We start from the raw sequence: 20,686 nt of genomic DNA, 5'->3' as shown, positions 1-20,686 counted from the left end.
CGTCAGACACGAGGTAAACAAAGACGCTCTATAATATTAATTTGTTGCCAAGGAGCATTTATTTCTATATAAAAGCATGGAGTTTTTATAGAGATATTATACTTTGCCGCTATATCATTGACTGCCGTCTGGAATGCATAAATTTAAATCAAATACCTTACATGCAGCGTAGATATATCGATGCAATGGATGTTTAGCGCCGATATATCTGTACGTTCGGAGTAAAAGGGTGGGTCGGCAGATGGAGAGTGGGTCTCGGCCCACAAGTAGCCACGGCTGGTCCGACAGCTCTGCACTCCGACCGGCCAACCGAGCAGAGGAAAGGTGGCTCTACGCCTCTGTACTCGGGAGAAGGAGAGGGGTTGGTCTCCACCGTCCGCTCTGTCCTGAGAATGGATTTCCGTGGTTTTCCATTCTCCTGCACTAAAGCGAATGCCGGGACAGTTCCTAGTATAGGCCACGCCCGCCAACCCTCTCACCTTCTGCGCACATCTCCTTCTCACATACAAATCTCCAGGCCTAAGAGATGGCGTCACCAACTAGGAGGCCCGCCTGACCCTTCAGAGAAGAAATGAAAGCATTTAGTAGTAGTACTAGAACGAAGCTGGCCCTGTATCGATTTCAGGTTCCATGCAGAGCCATATCTAACTAGCCTACAGGCTGATGATGCACAGTGCAGGAGACGGTGCCGGGCGAGTTGGCCGTGCGGTTAGGGGCGCGCTGCTGTGAGCTTGCATCCGGGAGATAGTGGGTTTGAATCCCACTGTCGGCGGTCCTGAAGATGGTTTTCCGCGTTTTCCCATTTTCACACTAGGCAAATACTGGGCCACGGCCGCTTCCTCCCAATTCCTAGGCCATTCCTGTCCCATCGTCGCCATAAGACCTATCTGTATCGGTGCGACGTAAAGCCACTAGACGGTGAATGACATGCGCATGTTAAGAAGCCACGGTTCACTTCAACTAACTGATCCAGAGATTGATGACTTATCTGCACTGTTTACGATGGCCTCCGGGGTGGTTTCGATTACATCCCAGAGTTCGTTCCTCCAAGTTTAGAGACAGACTGGTCTAGACAGAGCTATCGATGAGGAAACTCATCATTAGACAAAAAATGCAAAGACATTAATTCACAATATATGGTATTCGCAGAAGGAACAAGTGAACCGACTCGACCAGACTGTGGGAATAACTAGTGATGTGACGCACCTTTCAATTGTTTTGTTTCCCAGAATCCTTTGCAGTTCTCGGACTCGATCACCTCGTCCGGAGCGGTGTGGAGCGTCAAGTTCGTGCAGCTATTTCTCCACAGCTCTACGGCAGTTAGTTTGTGTCGTCTTTGTCGATAAATGCTTCGTCTCATTGAAGGAATCTCCACTAGTGAATTTATTGATGTAGATCGTTTACGTAACTAACTTACTTATAATAATAATAATAATAGTAGCATCTACTGAAATAACTACAGTCAGAAACTAACGCTAATAAATTGAAGAATATTAAGAGTAGGTTCATGTGGTTATGGCAAAAAAAGAGAAAAATATCTATGGAACTGAGGAGAGGTTAAAAAAATACGAGTTTAAAAATCCATTGCCTATGTTTTTTGTCCCAGTGGCCATTATCACCTGTGTTGACGATAATAATAATAATAATAATAATAATAATAATAATAATAATAATAATAATAATAATAATAATAATAATAATCCGCCTCTGTGGTGTAGTGGTTACTGTGATTAGCTGTCACGCTAGGAGGCCCAGGTTCGATTCCCGGCTCTGCCACGAAATTTGAAAAGTGGTACGCGGGCTGGAACGTGGTCCACTCAGTCTCGGGAGCTTAACTGAGTACAGGTGGGTTAATTCCCACCTCAGCCATCCTCAAAGTGCTTTTCCGTGGTTTCCCATTTCTCCTCCAGACAAATGCTGGGATGGTACCTAACTTAAGGCCATTACAGCTTCCTTCCCTCTTCCTTACCGGTCCCTTCCAATCTTTCCATTCTTCCACAATGCCCCTGTTTAGGATAGCAGGTGAGGCCACCTGCGCGAGGTACTGGTCCTCCTCCCCAGTTTTATCGCCCGACCCATTGTCACGCGCTCCAGAACACTGCCCTTGAGGCGGTAGAGCTGGCGTCCCCCGCTGAGTCCGTGGGAAAAGCCGACCCTGGAGGGTAAACAGATTAAGAAAGGAAGAAAGCTGTTTTGTAACAGCGAGAGGTAATAGATATAGCAGGAATGATTCTATCTCATCAGTGCGATAACGCTTGGTTCGAGCGGCCATAGCACACGGGAGTTTCGCTGTCTTGTCAGAGAACGATAACATTTATCTGAAATGAGAAATTGCATCTATTTTTCTACTAGCAAATGTACCCCTGCTTCGCTACGGTATTCTACGTTGTATACGGATATCGACGTAAATACTGTGCGTGCAGTAAATTAGATTGTTTTAAAATTGCATGTCTCTTAGCCTTATCCGAGAAATAGCATGGGGAGGTCCCCATACGTTGTTTCCAATGTAAAGTGAGGGTTGCGGAGTTGTGATAATAACGGCAGGCTCACTTGCCTACTGCCATTCACAATCGAGTTGGCAAGTTTACATTATAATTGCAGGCCCCATTGCCTACTGCGCGGTCACAATCGATTTGTGGAGTTTTAGTTACAATGGCAGACCCATTTCCTACTTTCAGACAGATTACAGTTGAGGAGTTTTTATTATAATAGCAGGCAACTTCCCTACCACCAGTCAAAATTGAGTTGTGCACTTATCATTATAATGACAGGCCCTTTTTTACTGTTGCCAGCCAACTTACTGCCAGTCACACAGAATTAGTGAGTGTCCATGAAAATAGCAGGCCATATGCCTAATGCTAGTCAAATTTTAGATTGGAACATTTGTTTATAATGGCGGGCACCCTGACCTAGAGCCAAACAAAATAGGGTAGGGGACTTTCGAACAAAACTGATGATCCCTTGCCTTCTGCAAGACAAATCGAGAAGTGAATTATTCATCAAAATGGTAGGTCCTCCTTACTAATGCCAGTTACACAGGAGTTGGAGAAGGACCCCATTCCTACTGCCAGCAGTCAAAGTCGGTGTAGGGAGTACTGAGTACAATAGCAGACACACCCTTTCTCGGTCCCTACAAATCGACATCAATGAATATATATAGATGGACATAAGAAAGTATATGCATGTTTACAATATTGCAGACCTTCATTTACAGATTAACTGCTGCTAAACGGTACGTCATATTGACAAAGGATTGTACCGTAAGGCGCAGTATTTAGCGATCTAAATGGCTGGTCCTATGATATTTTCTCACATCTCATCTATTCATGGATCAGATTGAGTCAGAAACGTTGAATAGGTTGAAATTTGTGTAAGATTATCTTACATTGTATTACTTTTCGGATAATTATGTGACATAGCATTTGGCTCACATATGGGTACTGGGTGGGCCAATGTTCGTGTAGAGTTTGATCATACTATCTTTCCTGTAAGTGGTTGAAAGTATGAATTATATAGGTAAAGAGTCCAAATTTACTTAAAATCGAGAAATAGAGACGAATCTAACATTATAAGCTATACAGATACGAGAAAAAGTCATAAGACAAAGGTTGAAGATCACTCCTAATTCAACGAAGATTGTGCCATCCGTTATGTGATAGGACTTCCCGTTTATCCCACGAAATACCTCGAAACGAAGGTCTGTACCATCATTAAAATTGCTTCCATATTTCGATATTATTCGGGGATTAAAAAAATTAAAGATCTGTGAAGTTTTTCGTTCGTTACAAGCTGAAACGTATAATTTTGCCCAATTTAAATTTTCTTGCTTGTCTGGCAGATTATGCTGCAATGTGCATTTTGGTTGAGGGGGTAAAAATTATGGCTTTCAAGAAAATAAACCAAAAAATATGCAGACGATCATTATTACCCCTCAAACGGGTATCTGTACGAAAATTTCACCAAAATAGTCAATGTACTAGCACACACAGTCGTTACGATTTTATTTATATAGATAGATAAGGAATCTGCTCCACGTACAACACATTTTGGCTACGTCCGCTGGACGTAACCTGCAAAACCAACCGTTCATGATATCTCACTTATTAATCCTCCTGTCGAAAAATTCACATGAGAACAAAAGTTTTAGAAATGGATTTCCATTAAGGATTGTAGATTTCGATCAATTTCGGATGTGCATATTTTGAGGAAGTGCAAAATCATGGTTCCGGTTTCGAAAAAAAACCAGTAAATTTAGCTATTAAGAAATAATATTGGCCCTAAAACCTACACAAGGACAGGTGGATTCTAAATATCAAATTTGGTAGAAATATATTCAGTAGTTTTCAAGTTATAAAAACTCATACAATCAAACCAACAAACAGACACAAAAGTTAAGAAACATGCAGATGGTCATTATTACAACTGAAACGGATAACTGTACGGAAATTCCGCCAAAATAGCCAATGTATATACAGACGGTCGTTGCGATTATATTTATATAAATGACAGATAAGCATGGGCACGTTTGAAAGTGCAAACCTTCATTTCGAGATTTACTGCTCCTAAACGATACATCATACCAACAAACGGTTTGCACCTTCAGACGTCCCTTTTATCGCTCTACATGTTTGGTGTTAAACATTTTCTCGTATCTCACATATTTATGGGTTCGATTGAGTTACGATATTTGAATGAGGTGAAATTTGGGTACATTTTCATCATTTTACATTATTTTTCACATACTTATGTGGAAGCTAGAATCATGAAATTGGGTTCGCACATATCCATTGGTCGTGTCAATTATTATTATTATTATTATTATTATTATTATTATTATTATTATTATTATTATTATTATCGTATGGCATTTACAAGCATAATCTGTAAAAATATACAATTAACATACACATTAAAATATAGAGGTAATTAAACTAGAATGTCCAGCTTCGACAACCAGTCCACTGCACTTGGTGTCAATTCATGCAGAGTCCGTAAACCGTCCTTAAATGCTGACAGTGGACAGCTCTCAACAACATGAAGCAATGTCTGCTTCTCAGCACCACACTCACATGCAGCACTTTCACAATATCTCCACTTTTTCATCATATATCGGCACCTGCCGTGGCCTGTTCTGGAACGGTTGAGTTTTGACCGCTCATGTCGAGGATGATCGAAACCTGGCACTTTCTTCGTTGGGTCTTTAATCAGAAAGGCGTTAGTGGGTGGACATTGTTCCCATCGCTGTCTCCATTCTGCTGTTACACTGAATTTTTCATAGGAGTGTAGATCAGTCCAGAGTGGATTCCTGGATTTTAACCTCATCACAGGTGGATCTCGTAAGGCATTGAACAAAAGTGAGTTCCTGTGTGCAAAGGTCTTCTTGAGCAACTGTACTTTTGCTGCTTTTCTCCTCAGATCTGGAGGAGCAATGTTTGCTAAAACAGGCAGCCACTGAGTAGGAGTCGACCTCACTGTACCAGTAACAACTCTCATGGTTTCATTGAGCTGTACGTCAATCTTACTCGAATGTATGCTGTTTACCCACACAGGAGCGCAGTACTCACCAGCCGAGTATACTAGAGAAAGTGAAGCAGTGCGAAGAGTGGTTGCATCTGCACCCCAGTTGCTGCCCGCTAGTTTATGCAGTAGATTTACTCTTGTACTCAGCTTCTTTGACAGATTCGAGCAATGCTGTTTGAACGACAAGGACCGATCCAGTGTGACACCCAGATATTTTGGGAAGAAGTTGTGGGAGACTTCTGTTCCGTTAAAAAGCACATGTAGCTTCCGATTAGCTTCCATGTTATGCAAGTGGAATGCTGTTACTTCCGTTTTACTAGGATTTGGTTGGAGTCTCCATTTGTGAAAATAGTCGCACATGGTAGCTAGGTCCTCTGTAAGTACATCCTCGCAGTGTGCCAAATCCGTACTCTGAGTAATTAAAGCTAGATCATCTGCAAACTGTATCTTCTTTGAAGTTGTTCTTGGCAGGTCATGGATGTAAAGATTGAATACAATGGGAGATAAAACTGACCCTTGGGGTAAACCATTATTTAGAGATCTCCATCTGCTTCTTTCACCATTCAGAAATACAGCAAGTCGACGGTTGGATAACATGTTGTTTAGTAAGCATGCTAGCTTCTGACAAGGGATGACCTGAACAAACTTGAGCAACAGTCCCTCTCTCCAGACCGTGTCATAGGCTGATGTAAGGTCGACAAAAGCTGCAGCAGTCTTCAGTCTTTTCTGGAATCCTGCTTCAATCTCTGTTGTCAGTGTTAACACCTGATCACAACAACTACGATTCTTTCTGAAACCCCCTTGCTCAACTGGGATGACTCATTCTATTGCTTCCTGGATACGGTTAAGTATCATTCTTTCAAGCATCTTGTAGATTAAACTAAGGAGTGAAATTGGTCGATAATGTGAAGCATCAGTTCCTTCCTTTCCTGGTTTCAAGACTGCAATTACTTTGGCTTGTTTTAACAACTTAGGTAATTTACCAGTTCGTAGAATTTCATTGAAGAAGTTGACTAGCCATTGTTTTGTACCAGGGCCTATGGCCTTCAGAAACTCCGGATAGATTTCATCCAGACCAGCAGCTTTATTTATCTTTATCTTGGATAGAGCCTTGTCCAGTTCTTCAGTACTGAAGTCACAGGAATACTCCGGATGGGATGTCAACTGTGATCTTCTCGTTCTTAGTTGCTTCTTAACACTCCTTGCGTGTACCTTGTCCATCTTCGCTCTAGAGATTTGGGTCAGTCTGGAGGCAATGGTGTTTGGGTTCATTGGCAAACTTCTGCGTTTCATTGTAGGGTCACTACGAAGTTTTCTTATGAGGTTCCAGGCTTTACGACTAGAGTGTGTGAAGTCTATCTCTGCTGTAATTCTGTGCCACTTCTCTCTCCTAGATTTATTTATAGCCCTTAGCAACTCATCAGCTGTTGTTTTATTAGGAGAGTTCTGATATTCGGTGTAGAGCTGATTACATTCTTCTGACCATCCTGGTATATACGTCAATGTGCGTGCCAAATTCGATGACTACCTTTCCTATATGTGTGTCAAACTAAGTAATACACGTGGAAAAAGACAAAATGTACGAACCATCGAAATATACAGCCAAATCTATCCTATAAGGGAGAGAGAGACGACAAAATATCACAGGACCAAAGTTGTAGATCACTCGAAATTGAACGGAGATCGTGCCATCCGTTTTGTGATAGGGCTTGCCGTTTAGCCGCGAAATACCTCGAAACGAAGGTCTGCACCGTCATTAAATTGCCTATATTTCGATATTATTCGGCATAAAAAGTGAATTATTTAAAGATCTTGGAAGTTTTCCGTAGGTTACCGGCTAAAACGTATACATTTGCTTAATTTCAATTATTCAGCTCGTGTGGCAGATTGTGAGGCAATCTTGATTTTGGGCGGAGGCGGGGGGGTAAACTTTAGGACTTCCAGGAAACTATAGCTAAAAAATATGCAGGTGGTCATTATTACCCCTTAAACGGAAAGCTGTACGAAAATTTCGCCAAAATAGTCAGTGCACAGCAAACGGTCGTTACGATATAATTTATCTAGATAGGTAAGGAATCTGCTCCACGTAGAACACCTTTTGGGCTATGTCCCCTGGACTAAGCCTGAAAACCGACCTTTCATGTTATCTCCCTTATTAATCCTCCCGTTGAAAAATGCGCATGAGAAAAAGAAATTAGAATTGGATTTCCATACAGTTTGATCGATTTCCAGTCAGGTTGGTCTTGTACTTTATATATTGTGGGAGAGTAAAAATCACCATTTCGGTCCCCTATAATACCCTAGTCCATTCCGGGAATTTGAAATGGTATAAACCTTAAAACCTACCCTTGGAGCAGTGGATGTTAAATATAAAGTTTGGTTCAAATATCTCAGTAGTTTTCAAGTTATAAGAAATACGCTTTACGCGCACCCGCTCTTGCGTTAAGTCCGGTGGGACTTGTACCGAAAAACGGTCCGTTAATGATATCTCCGTTATTAATCCTGGTATCGAAATGATGCACATGAGAAAAAAAGGTTTAGAAATTAATTTCCATTAAGGCAGGTAGATTTCCATTAAGTTCGGTTGTGTATACTTTGAGGGAGTGCAAAATTACGGTTTCGGTTTCGTAAAAATCCCCACTCAGTTCAGGGATTTAGAAACGATATCTACTCTAAAACCTACGCAAGGACAGGTGGATTCTAAATATGAAGTTTGGTGGAAATATATCCAGTAGTTTTCAAGTTATAGAAGGGCAGACAAACAAACAAACAAACAAACAAACAAACAAACAAACAAACAAACAGACAAACAGACACCAAAGCTAAAAATTATGCAGATGGTCATTATTACACCTGAAACGGATAACTGTACGGAAATTTCGCCAAATTAATCAATGTACAGACACACGGTCGTTACGATTTTATTTATATAGAAGAAGATAGAAGAAGAAGATAATTCGAACACTGGAGACAATGATTTATTATATACGGTACAGCATTTTAGAACATACTTTACAAAACATAATCAGACGTAGGTATGAAGTGATCGGACGGGAAAGTATAAATATTGCTAGAGATTTTAATAAGTAAAATAAATTCGTGTCCTAGTTCTGAGGTCGTGCAGCTCTTTCCAGGCACACCCCCCAATGGAGGTGAGCTGTATGTACCATTTCTTACCACATATCAGCCCTGCAGCCATTCTTAAATTTCTAGCAGTAGCGGGAATCGAACCCAGGGCACCGAGGACGGAAGCTAATAGTTCTAACCGTTACGCTGCGGAGGGTGACAAGTTTTTAATGAAAATTAAACTTTTAACTTGTAAAGAATATTCAGATACAAGAATCAAGTTAAGTGGTATAAAATTAATAACTATATAAAATTTACTTGGCTCACCCATTTCTCCCGCCACCTCATTCCGTAACAACTTTCGCACATCCCACATTTGGTAAGGAGACTCTCGCTGGTCCCACAAATAGGCCTACTGCCCATCTTGTACCGGAAGTATCAGCCTTTCAGCAATGATGATAAAACGCAGCTATTCGGACGAAAAATCCAAACAAATCCGGATTGTTCGCAGTTCACAGGTATTCGTGTGTTCACTGACGAACAACGCCGGTTCCAATGGACGCAGTCGCGCTTGAATTCAGCGTTTTGGAACGTTCGGTCGTTTTGGTGCATGTTCGTACGAATTCGTCTTCGCAGCTTTTCGCAGGTTTCCGCTTTTAATGGATGAGGGCCCCTATCCGTGTCGGTGTGACGTAAAGCAAGTTGTGAAAATAAAAAATTAAAAAAATCGTGAAAAATTGACTGTCACTATTGTAACGGCTGCGGAGTTTTGACAGTTTCATAGACTTACTTATTATAAATAAAAGACAAATATTATGTGGATAGTAAACTTTATTCGTTAGAACGTCGTGCACTTGGAATGCGGTTAATTACTGCGTGTAAGAGTTCGGGAGTAATATTACGGGTAAAAGTAAGATTAATAAATGAATTGCCCAATGTGCTGGGTTGGTTGCTTGGTACAACATTCAAATTAAAGTGATGTTTGAGAAAATCAGCCTCCAACTGTGAGCGCGAGTCAACACAGCGCCATCTTATAACAGAGTATGCGTATGACGTCACGTACTTAGCACCCATTTTGCCTCACTTTGAAGTTCAATTTTTTTTTTTTTTGGTAACATGTTGCCTCCTTCTTTCATCTGTCAATTGAGACATCAAACATAAGATTGAGCTTCCTACAAACAACAACGTCAATCCCATCATCAGCCGAATCTCGGCGAAAGGAGCTCTGGAGAAGGAAGTCGCCTGTAGGATTATGGGACGTGAAAGGAAAGCCAGCTGCAGGACATCATCTTCAACATGGACAATGGAAGACGCTTAACAGATTAAGATCTCTGGTGACACGATGTAAAATCAACTTGAAAAGGTTGGGGTACGGTGTTCAAGATTTGTGTGAGTGTGGTGAAAAGCAAGATCAAGGACACCTCATCTGTAGAAATCTGCCTAAACCATGTAGTATGAAGGATTTGGTGGAAGCTAATGAATGTACCTGCTCGACAGTTGAATAATGAAAAAACAAAGTGTAAATAGAGAAGTTGTAAATATATTCAAGTAATTTCGGACTCGGATAAATAAAAAGTTAAATTATGTCAGGGATATACGCATTCTACCCAAACACTAAAATAATGTTTAAATTTTGGTCTCTATATATCCGTTGGCGAGGGACGTACGTCTACTTTAAAACTTTGACCAAAGAAAGAAAAGAAGTAAGCAGCAAAATAATGCAAAGAATATTGGCAACGAAGGGAACAAACAAACGCCTCTAAGTAAATTACGTAGTTCTAAATGGGCTTATTCGCAACTAATAATAGCAAAAAAAGTAACAAGATGTTCATTGGTATTCCGTGCGCGAATGTCAGCATCACCCAGCCACGGAACGACCCAGAACAGCAGTGTTTTGTCAGGTGCGGTACGCCACAAGAGAGTCACGGACAGGCTTTTATTGGCTCGCGTACGACTGTGAAAAGCAAATGTAGCATGAGGCAGACGTGCTTGAGGAGACAGCCCGGGGACGTGACCAATAAGAGAGGTGTAGTTCACAGGCCCCCAGGCGTGTGCCACTTGTCCCGGATGTATGTGTACTGCAGTTTCCCTCTGTCGTTGTACCGCAAATGTAACAATATCACATTTCCCCATCCCCCACATGGCCCTTTTTTCAGCGTAGCAGGTGATTTTTTTTTTTTTTGCTAGGGGCTTTACGTCGCACCGACACAGATAGGTCTTATGGCGACGATTGGATAGGAAAGGCCTAGGTGTTGGAAGGAAGTCGCCGTGGCCTTAATTAAGGTACACCCCAGCATTTGCCTGGTGTGAAAATGGAAAACCACGGAAACCATCTTCAGGGCTGCCGACAGTGGGATTCGAACCCCGGATGCAAGCTCACAGCCGCGCGCCACTGCGCGCACGGCAAAATCGCCCGGTCAGAGCAGGTGAGGCCGCCTGGTGCGGTGCTGGTCCTCGCCCCAGTTGTATTCCCGACCAAATGTTTCACGCTCCAGGACACTGCCCTTGAGGTGGTAAAGGTGGGATCCCCTCTCTGTGCCCGGGCGAAACACCAACCCTGGTCAATAAACGGATTAAGAAAGTGTTTAACGTCTCACTAACTAACTTTTAATGGTTTTGGGAGATACTGAGGTGCCGAAATTTTGACCGCCAAGAGTTCTTTTATGTGCCAGTAAATCTATCGGCACGGGGCTGACGTACTTAAGCACCTTCAAATACCACCAGACTGAGCCAGGATCGAACTAGCCCACTTGAGCTCAGGAGGCCAGTGCTATACCGTCTGAGCTACTCAACCCGGCACTCAAAACTTTTCAAAATATGTTTCTAATAAACATAGGCCTATCTATTTATATATAAATCTATAATAATAAAACGAATTGTTTGACTGTGTGTGCGCGATCCCCAACCAAATCTACTGCACGCACGAATCTGAAATTTTGAACATAGGTAGAAAGAACGGGGTCCGAATGCACCTCGAAGCCAGACTTCTCATTTTCTTTTTCGTTGTTGAGTTATGAGTGAGAAACCATCGGAAAACGTTTGCTGTAACCAAAATTAAATATATCGATACACTGTCGCTAAGCAACGTACATAAGATAGGTAAAGAACAGAACTCAAGGAACCATTAAGCGCAGAAGTACTTGAATAGAACGGAAATTTCGAAAAATATATTTTTTCTCTTATTTTGAAAAGAGCGCCCTTCCTGAACAAGAATGTGTGTGATTTATATGCATTTTTATTTTATTTCACAAAGAAATTAAGAATAATGTGAAGCCTGGGGCAAACATGTTGAAGGCGATGAGGGGCTGTAACAGTGACCGTGTGAAAAAATTCCAAAAAGCAAGTGCAAAATCCACTAAGTAGGGTAGAATTCAAAAAAGAAACTGAAAAAGGAAGATAGAAGATGAGGAGAGCCAGCATCAAGAAGAATATGGCCCTGGAATGTTCTGAGAAAGGTGTGAGTGAAGCACAAACTTTTACTGCAGTTTCTACACTCTTTTATGACTATACTGCGATACTAAAACTCAAGAATTTTGAATGTTGCTTCTAAACTGTGTTTTTATAAACCCCCCTTTTTTGTGCTAAAAGTTACAATATTTTAAAATTAAAAATTCTAATTTATAACTGAAGACATAAATATTTATCAAATGTTAAAATCCTAGAGTTTCAAAACGTTCATGCATCTATGAATGTGTGGTGATAATTTGGAATCAGTGGTACCAATACTTCAGTAGTAATGTGTACCAAGATGACGACATGTTTCAATAAGACCTTGACAAATTTCTCATATTCAAAAAAAAAATCCTTACAAGAAACTAGAAGTCTAAATACTATAAATTGCAATCCATTAGAATAAGAAGGGCTTTAACTTCACATGGTAAAATTAGTGCATTTCTATCTTTCATGTTGTAATAGATATTGTGAGAAATGTTATGGTATGTTTCAGCATTATTTCTACCCTTAAAGTCCATGGTGTAGGAAGCCATTTACGGCCCCTGACACGAAGAGCCGAATTCAGTCCGTAATATCTGTACTTGTGCGATGTCCAGGCAAATCTACGGCACGCAGAGATCTGAACTTTTTAACATAGGCTTATTGTTCGATGAATATTTGCGCTAATTGTTTATATTACTTTTAATCATTTTAACTATTTATTTATTTACTTATTTCTTATTTATCCGATAGTCATTTTATTCGTTAAAATGTAAGAGAATAATACGAGGATTTCAGTATATCAGCAATCAAACGTGAACAATATTTTCTTTCAACTAACTCAATCTTATATTTTATTATTATTATATATATATATATATTTTGCTATTTGCTTTACGTCGCACCGACACAGATATGTCTTATGGCGACGATGGGATAGGAAAGGCCTAGGAAGTGGAAGGAAGTGGCCGTGGCCTTAATTAAGGTACAGCCCCGGCATTTGCCGGGTGTAAAAACGGGAAACCACGGAAACCATCTTCAGGGCTGCCGACAACGGGACTCGAACCCACTATCTCCCGATTACTGGATACTGGCCGCACTTAAGCGACTGCAACTAGTTTTTTATATTTTATTCAGAGGAAAAATTAGATAAACAAGGTGTAGTAAACCGACGGAACTGGCCGTGCGGTTAGGAGTGCGCATCTGTGAGTTTGCATTCGGGAGATAGTGGGCTGGAACTCCACTGTCGGCAGCCCTGAAGATGGTTTTCAGCTAAACTATGAAGGCTTTCACGGCCGGTATCAATATAATAAAAATCTTCCGGGCTATTATCCCGTGGTCCACACCTCTCATTTCGTCCAGACGTTTCGACTACTGCTGAGGTAGTCATCTTCTGTGGTGTCGTGTAGAAACGCTCTCCTGTATCCCGCTGGTAGCTGGTAGTGGCGTCGTGTAGATACGCTCTCCTGTATCCCGCTGGTAGCTGGTAGTGGCGTCGTGTAGATACGCTCTCCTGTATCCCGCTGGTAGCTGGTAGTGGTGTCGTGTAGATACGCTCTCCTGTATCCCGCTGGTAGCTGGTAGTGGTGTCGTGTAGATACGCTCTCCTGTATCCCGCTGGTAGCTGGTAGTGGTGTCGTGTAGATACGCTCTCCTGTATCCCGCTGGTAGCTGGTAGTGGTGTCGTGTAGATACGCTCTCCTGTATCCCGCTGGTAGCTGGTAGTGGTGTCGTGTAGATACGCTCTCCTGTATCCCGCTGGTAGCTGGTAGTGGTGTCGTGTAGATACGCTCTCCTGTATTCCGCTGTATCCCCAGCTACCAGCGGGATACGGGAGAGCGTATCTACACGAGGCCACAGAAGATGACTACCGCAGCAGTAGTCGAAACGTCTGGACGAAATGAGAGGAGTGGACCACGGCATAATAGCCCGGAAGGTTTTTATTATATGGTATTCGGTGGTTTACCATTTTCACACGAGGGAAATGCTGGGGTTTTACCTTTATTAAGCCCACAGCCACTTCCTTCGAACTCTTAGCCCATTCCTATCCAATCTTCGCCATAAGTCCTATCTGTTTCGGTGCGACGTAAAGCAGATTTTGTAAAAAGAAAAAAAAGGAATAGTAATACATATAGGCTACCAGTCACTATGTCATTTTAAGTCCATGCCATAGGAAGCTATTTTCGTTCTGTCCGTGATATCCGGAATTGTTTTTCTGTGTATACGTGTGCGATACCCAGCCAAATCTACGGACGTAGGGATCTGAATTTGTTAACATACTGTACGTGGGCACAGCATTTCACTCATGAATGTGTCAAAGAGCGAATTATCCTTCAACAAATGAAGCTATCAGCGTAATCAGCAAGCAACTTTTACGGTTTAATAGTATCTAACGCGCTTGAATTAATAAACGCGGATGAAGCCGCGGGCACATGCTAGTCAATATATAAAGCAAAATAAGTCCGTCTATCTGTTCCTTATACAAATTCATAAAGTTCCACCAATCTGAACCAAATTTTGTATATTTATCTTTTAGAACATTGCCGGTAACCCCATCTACAAGAAATGTTAACAACCCACTCCGTTCGATAGATTTCGGTCCTTCGGCACATTAATATAGGCGAAAATCGCAAAGGACGAGGCAAAACACATTTTAAGCCTCACGACGCGAACAACAAAACTTGGTTACGCCCTGCGGGCACCGAAAACCATGTTTTAAGAGCTTAAATCCAATCGTTATGCATATGTTGGCATCACACTACCACTCTCTACGAATCGGATGAAGAAATGACCAGCCGTAACCATGGCAACGACACCTCAATGATTCTACAGGAGAATACGGACCTGGTGTTCGAAGTAAGCATGTGCTTAAGTGTAGGTCTACGCTGGACCAAGGAGAGATTCTGCTACACATATGACTGTCTGCAAAAAAGCACTGTGGAGGTAAGCCACCCATAGGAGTGGAGGTGGGGAGGGGGTGGCATATACAAATGTTCGAAAATATTGTCGAATCCATAGGTATCGGGGTCCGCATGTCGTTTAAGTCCAAGTTCAGCCCCCATCGGCATGGAGGGTAAGAAGGGGGGAAGAAAGTCCAAAATGGCTGAGATTATGGATGTATGTGTGTTCACCCCTTGGGGCGGGGGTGTAAAGGGGTGAAGTATAAAAGTAATTAAAAACGACCAATATTAAATAGAATCTATAGTTTTCGGGGTCGGTGAGATTAATAGTGACACTTCAGTTGTCGTTTAAGTCCAAGTTCAGCCGTATCTGGCCGGGGGTTAGAAGGGGCGAAAAAGAGAATATCCAAATTGAACAAGATTACTGTTGATTACATAGTTTTCGAGGTCCTTCGGCTGATCGGCGACAGCCCCAATGACAGTTGAAATCACGTACATCATATCTACAATTACGTTATGTTAACATTTATTTTTATTATTTGTTCAAAAGGTTCAACTACCTCCCAGACAATCTACGCTGCCACAAGGAAATACATTAATGCGAAACGAAATAGTCTCAAAATAAAACGTAAAATTATACACATAACAGTATTTCTAAATCTATAAAAGAGTTCATAACCAATCAATCGTCACAATTAAAGAAAAACTTAAAAATATCATGTGGAAAAAATCCTTATAAGTACACGGTGTGAAATTGAAAATGACCAAACTGACCGAGATGGCAAATGTAGCTGTGTGTGTACAGTATCCTCCAGAATAGCTCTCGTTCAATTACTATCTCGAAACGTTACTGGAGAGGATGAGACACCCCTAGCAATCCTAGGGGAGGGAATGACACAACGGAATAATAGAAAATGATCAATATTGGCACCGAATCCATAGCTTCCGCGGTCCCTGAGGTGTATTGTACCACTCTGGATGCCGTTCAATTACCAGTTCGGCTGCACACGCAAGGTGAGAAGTGATGATAAAGAAGATGTCCAAACTGACTGACATTAGTTTAATTAAGAGGAAACAAAATAATCTATAACTAAGCCTTGAAATTAAGTATAAAACAATAACACCTGAACTACAAAATAGTTCTTAATCAGTCGTCAAAATACCGAAATATACAAAAATTCGCTTCACACATAATCAACATGTAATAAAATACCTAAAAGTAAACAATCAATACAATTTCCGGACAGCGCCACGTAATATAGCTAGTCTACTATATGTTTGATATCAGAAAACTTGATCACTTAAGAAAGGTTTTCCTTGCTTGGCTAAGCATACATTTTACGTCCTCCCTATTTAGGCTTGACTTCGTAATTATATAACCCGAAAAAGCAATCTTCATATTTAGATTGATGCCTTCACGGCCCAGGATAATCGACATGGTTTTTCTTTATGTGACACCCGGAGGGGTGTCTGCACTGAAATACTGCGCGACGAAAACAGACCTCACTATTACACTGTGACTATAAACCACATAATTGTTCTCATGTCGTTACGTAGCTACCGTCCTTGACTGGATGTCTCTCTCGTTTGAAGCATGCCCATTCACTCTCCCACCCCCACAGGCGGAGCGTGACAGGGTGCTTGCAATGCGCCGTCCGAGCAGGTGCGCATCAAACTATCGATAGTAATCGCCATCGATATTTTCCGATATTATGAGCTCTACTATCGATAGTAATCGATAGTTTTCAAAAAGTGGAACGAATAATATCATTATGCCTGAAAATATAATATTTTTTGAACACAATACACAAAATATCAGTAGAAAGCACAACTATTTCATGCTATGTAATTTCTGAAATTCAAATCGGAATTACTCATAAATCTCTTCAGTGACACGCCCGATACATTCTCGTTCAGCTGCAGTGTTCATTTTGCGATCGCCCGACATTTTCTCAGGTATTGTAATATATTTGGAAAAATGTTTTACAGCAATCTCAACAGATGGCAGGAATGTTTTCAGTTGCTTTCATGATGTCTTTGACCTAAAATGTGCCTTATCTTCTCTCGCCTACATACAATCTCTGACAACATATAAATCTTATTTTTTGTCCCGTATTGGCATCAACTCAACTAAGGTTAGGTTGCATGGAGAATCCTACCTTCCAAAATGATAAATAGTATTTCTGGCGGCACTGAAGTCACAGGTACACAGAGATTCTTAAATGCACACCTAGGAATTGGAACAAACTCCTCACCAGTTAACTGCAAACAGCTGCACAATTTATGTTAGCGCGAAAAATAAGCCAATGAGGGGAAAAAAAACTATCGTTGACTATCGATAGTAGGCAACTGACTATCGATGCCAGACGATAGTGATCGCTATCGATAACTATCGATAGCACTATCGATAGTTTTCCGCCTCTACGCAGTACCACTTCGCTCGCTGTTGGTAGTTAACATACTTTTTTCCTTTCTTACGTATCACTTTAAAGCTTAATAGATAAGCACTCCCCGTGAACTGACACAGCTATGCGATATACAGTATTATTCCCCAACGCTGAATTTTATATGTTCCTACAAGTTTAACTGACCTAAATCTAAATTGTACAACTCTGTGTATGAAAAATAGAAACGGTGAGTATGACTCCAAGAAACTCAGAAATTAACTACGAGAATCTGAATTTGACAAGTGGTGCCAGTTGAGAAACAAAGGTCAGGGAGTGTTTCTGTATAAGGAGTTCCTTCCTGCAAACCGCTAGAACCTTTCTAGCACTGAGTGGAGAGGCGCCGTGAAAGTGGCATATAACATCGCACATTTAAGAGCTGTACCGAGAAGGTCCCTTTATTATAACTGTTGTAAACAAGGTTGGGTTTACAAAAACACAACTTCTTTATTTACTTCACATGTAAAATTACAATATTTATACTAACAAAACTGAAAGTTATCTCGAAGCAAATTGAACTATGAATTTGGAAAAAGAGTCTGTCTTTGTACACTATATACACGTTCGAGTATTCACGTTCACTACTATTTCGGAAAGATAGTCCTTGTGACATGAAAAGTTCTTGATAGTCGAAAACTATCAGAAGCACTGACGTAAATATCTCAGAGAGTCCTTCCTTGTTGAAGTGTCTGAGTTCATTAACGTAAGTTCAATGACTGAAGAGTTCCTACTTAGCAAAACTAAGTTGATAATGGGAGCTCGCATTAGCTAGGGAATGATAGTGGCATATAATGGTAAGACTGGGCATGGACAGCGGAATAGACAAGAGGAGCGGTGACCCGAGGTGAGACCTCTTACTGCCAGAAATTCAGTCCACCTGACCGAAGCACATTTTCAAGAGGAGTAGCCTCCGTGCTCGACGTAGGGTGTATTCTGGAGCTGGACACCGGGGTCAGTGGGCGTCTGGACAGACTAGGAGCTCCTTTTTATAGCACACACGACGTTCCAGGCACGCGCACTGAGAGCTGCGCGTCGAGGCTCGAAGAATAACACACTGGCACGCGTGTAGCTGGCTGGCGGATCGAGAAGGGAGCGACGGACATACAACAATAACCGCTTCAGAAAATACAACGAGATTGAAACTTTACCTCTTGTGTTCCTGTTCTTTCGGTGAAACTTTCTGAAACACCAAACATCACAACATCAGGTTGTCTATAGCACAGTCACTTCGTGAGGAAGTCTTCGGCATCGGAGTAAATAGCAGTCCGAGAAGGATAGAAATGATCGCCTTTAAAGGGAGAAAGGGCACATGTACAGTAGAACCTTGATATCTCGAATCACCACGGGACTAAATTTTATTTCGAATTATCGAAATTTCGAGATATAGATAATACCTTTTTTGAGCAGGTATTGCACATAATCGAATCATGTTTCTACGCGCTTATACGGAATACATTATTCTTAACAGTATTTAAAAATATACAAACTCTATTTTACGACATCAGAAGCCAACGTAGTCCCCGTTTTCAAAGATGGAGATAGGGTAAACGTAGATGATTACCGCCTAGTTTCGATAACATCAGGAGTCTGTAAAAGTATGGAACGTCTAGTTGCTAAATGAATGTTGGATTTTCTCAAGGAGAGAAACCTGTTGAACTCAAACCACCACGACTTCATTCCGGGAAAATCCTGCACAACACTTTTAACATGAGTCATTGATGACTGGTAGTTCTCTTTGGAGCAGACTGATGTCTCACAAATAGACTGTGTGACTCTGAACTGGAGCAAAGCTTTTGACCAGGTATCACATCAAAGACTTCTGTTAAAACTGAACAACTACGGCATTCAGAGTAAATTGCGGGCATGGCTGAGGTCATTTTCGGTGGGTCGAACGCAATGTGTTTTGTACGGAGGAGCCAAATCAGACCAAACCACAATTACTTCTGGAGTAATTCAGGATATTGTGATAGGGCCGCTCCTCTACACGATTTATGTTCTCGACTTGCCGGATTGTGTAAATTCGACCATAACGCAGTGTGCCGATGACACAGTCATTTACAGAGCCATGGAAAACAGTGATGATATTGTACAATTCCAGTCGGATCTGGATATTATAGCTCTGTGGTGTGAGGTAAATAAAATATATATTAAGAAATGTAAATCTATAAGATGCATCCGGGAGATTGCGAGTTCGAACCTCACTGTCGGCAGTCCTAAAGATGGTTTTCCGTGGTTTCCCATTTCACACCAGGCAAATGCTGGGGCTCTACCTTAAATAAGCCCACGGCCTCTTCCTTCCTTCCTTCTCCTAGGCCTTTCCTATCCCATCGTTGCCAATATACCTGTGTCCGTGCGACGTAAAGCCACTAGCAATATATAAGACTAAGCAGAGCTAGCCAACCACTCCAGAACCAACCTACTGTATGTGGAATCCAACTGCCGACTTCTAACTCCATCAAACTGCTCGGCATTCACATTACGGACAATCTGAAATGGAATATAAACACGTGGAGGAAGTGATGTGTAAGGCATACAGAGCGCTAGGTTTTGTCCGTAGATGCATCTCGGGAGGAAGAAATAAAGCCCTACGAACGGCTTATATTTCCCCGGTGTGGCCCATACTACTATATGACCTTTCTTCCTGGCATCCAACGACAACGAAAAATATGAGGAAACTAGAGGGTATCCAGCGACGAGCAGAACGTTTAATTAACAAACACATCCCTTTAAACACAGCCAGGTCTTTCCACCACTGAACTCGTTATGCACACAAAGAGACGTAGCCTTCCTTAGGAAATTCCTGACAGATAACACACACCTCTCCCGTTTCCACCGACTGCAGCTTAATTACCGATCTTCATTTCCCCAGGCCATCCATTATATCTGATGGCAGATCTTTTGAGGATCAAACCAACCTTCGGGCTGGAAACCCAATATAAATGTTTGATGTGACCATGTCATTCAGGAATTTCTCCAGATCTTCAGACTGAGACAAAAGACAATATCATCAGAAAAGATCGGGGATTTGATTCTCTTCCCTTGATCTGTGATTCCTTTATCAAATTACTATTTTATTTTATTTACCTCCTATTCTATATAAACATTGAAATAGAAAGGGGACAAACTGCAACTTTGCCTCTTCATTTCTGGATAGCCACTAATTTTCTGCAGCCTTCAGTTCTTATCATTATAGACTGCATTTTATAATCCTTCTTGATTCCAATCACTGTCCGCATCCATGGCTAAATGGTTAGCATGCTGGCCTTTGGTCACCGGGGTCCTGGGTTTGATTCCCGGCAGCGTCGGGAATTTTAATAACACTGG

This window comes from Anabrus simplex, chromosome 11 (assembly GCF_040414725.1).
Source record: "Anabrus simplex isolate iqAnaSimp1 chromosome 11, ASM4041472v1, whole genome shotgun sequence".
Lineage (NCBI taxonomy): Eukaryota > Metazoa > Arthropoda > Insecta > Orthoptera > Tettigoniidae > Anabrus > Anabrus simplex.
The sequence above is the reverse complement of the archived record's forward strand: the minus strand, read 5'-3'. Positions refer to the sequence as shown.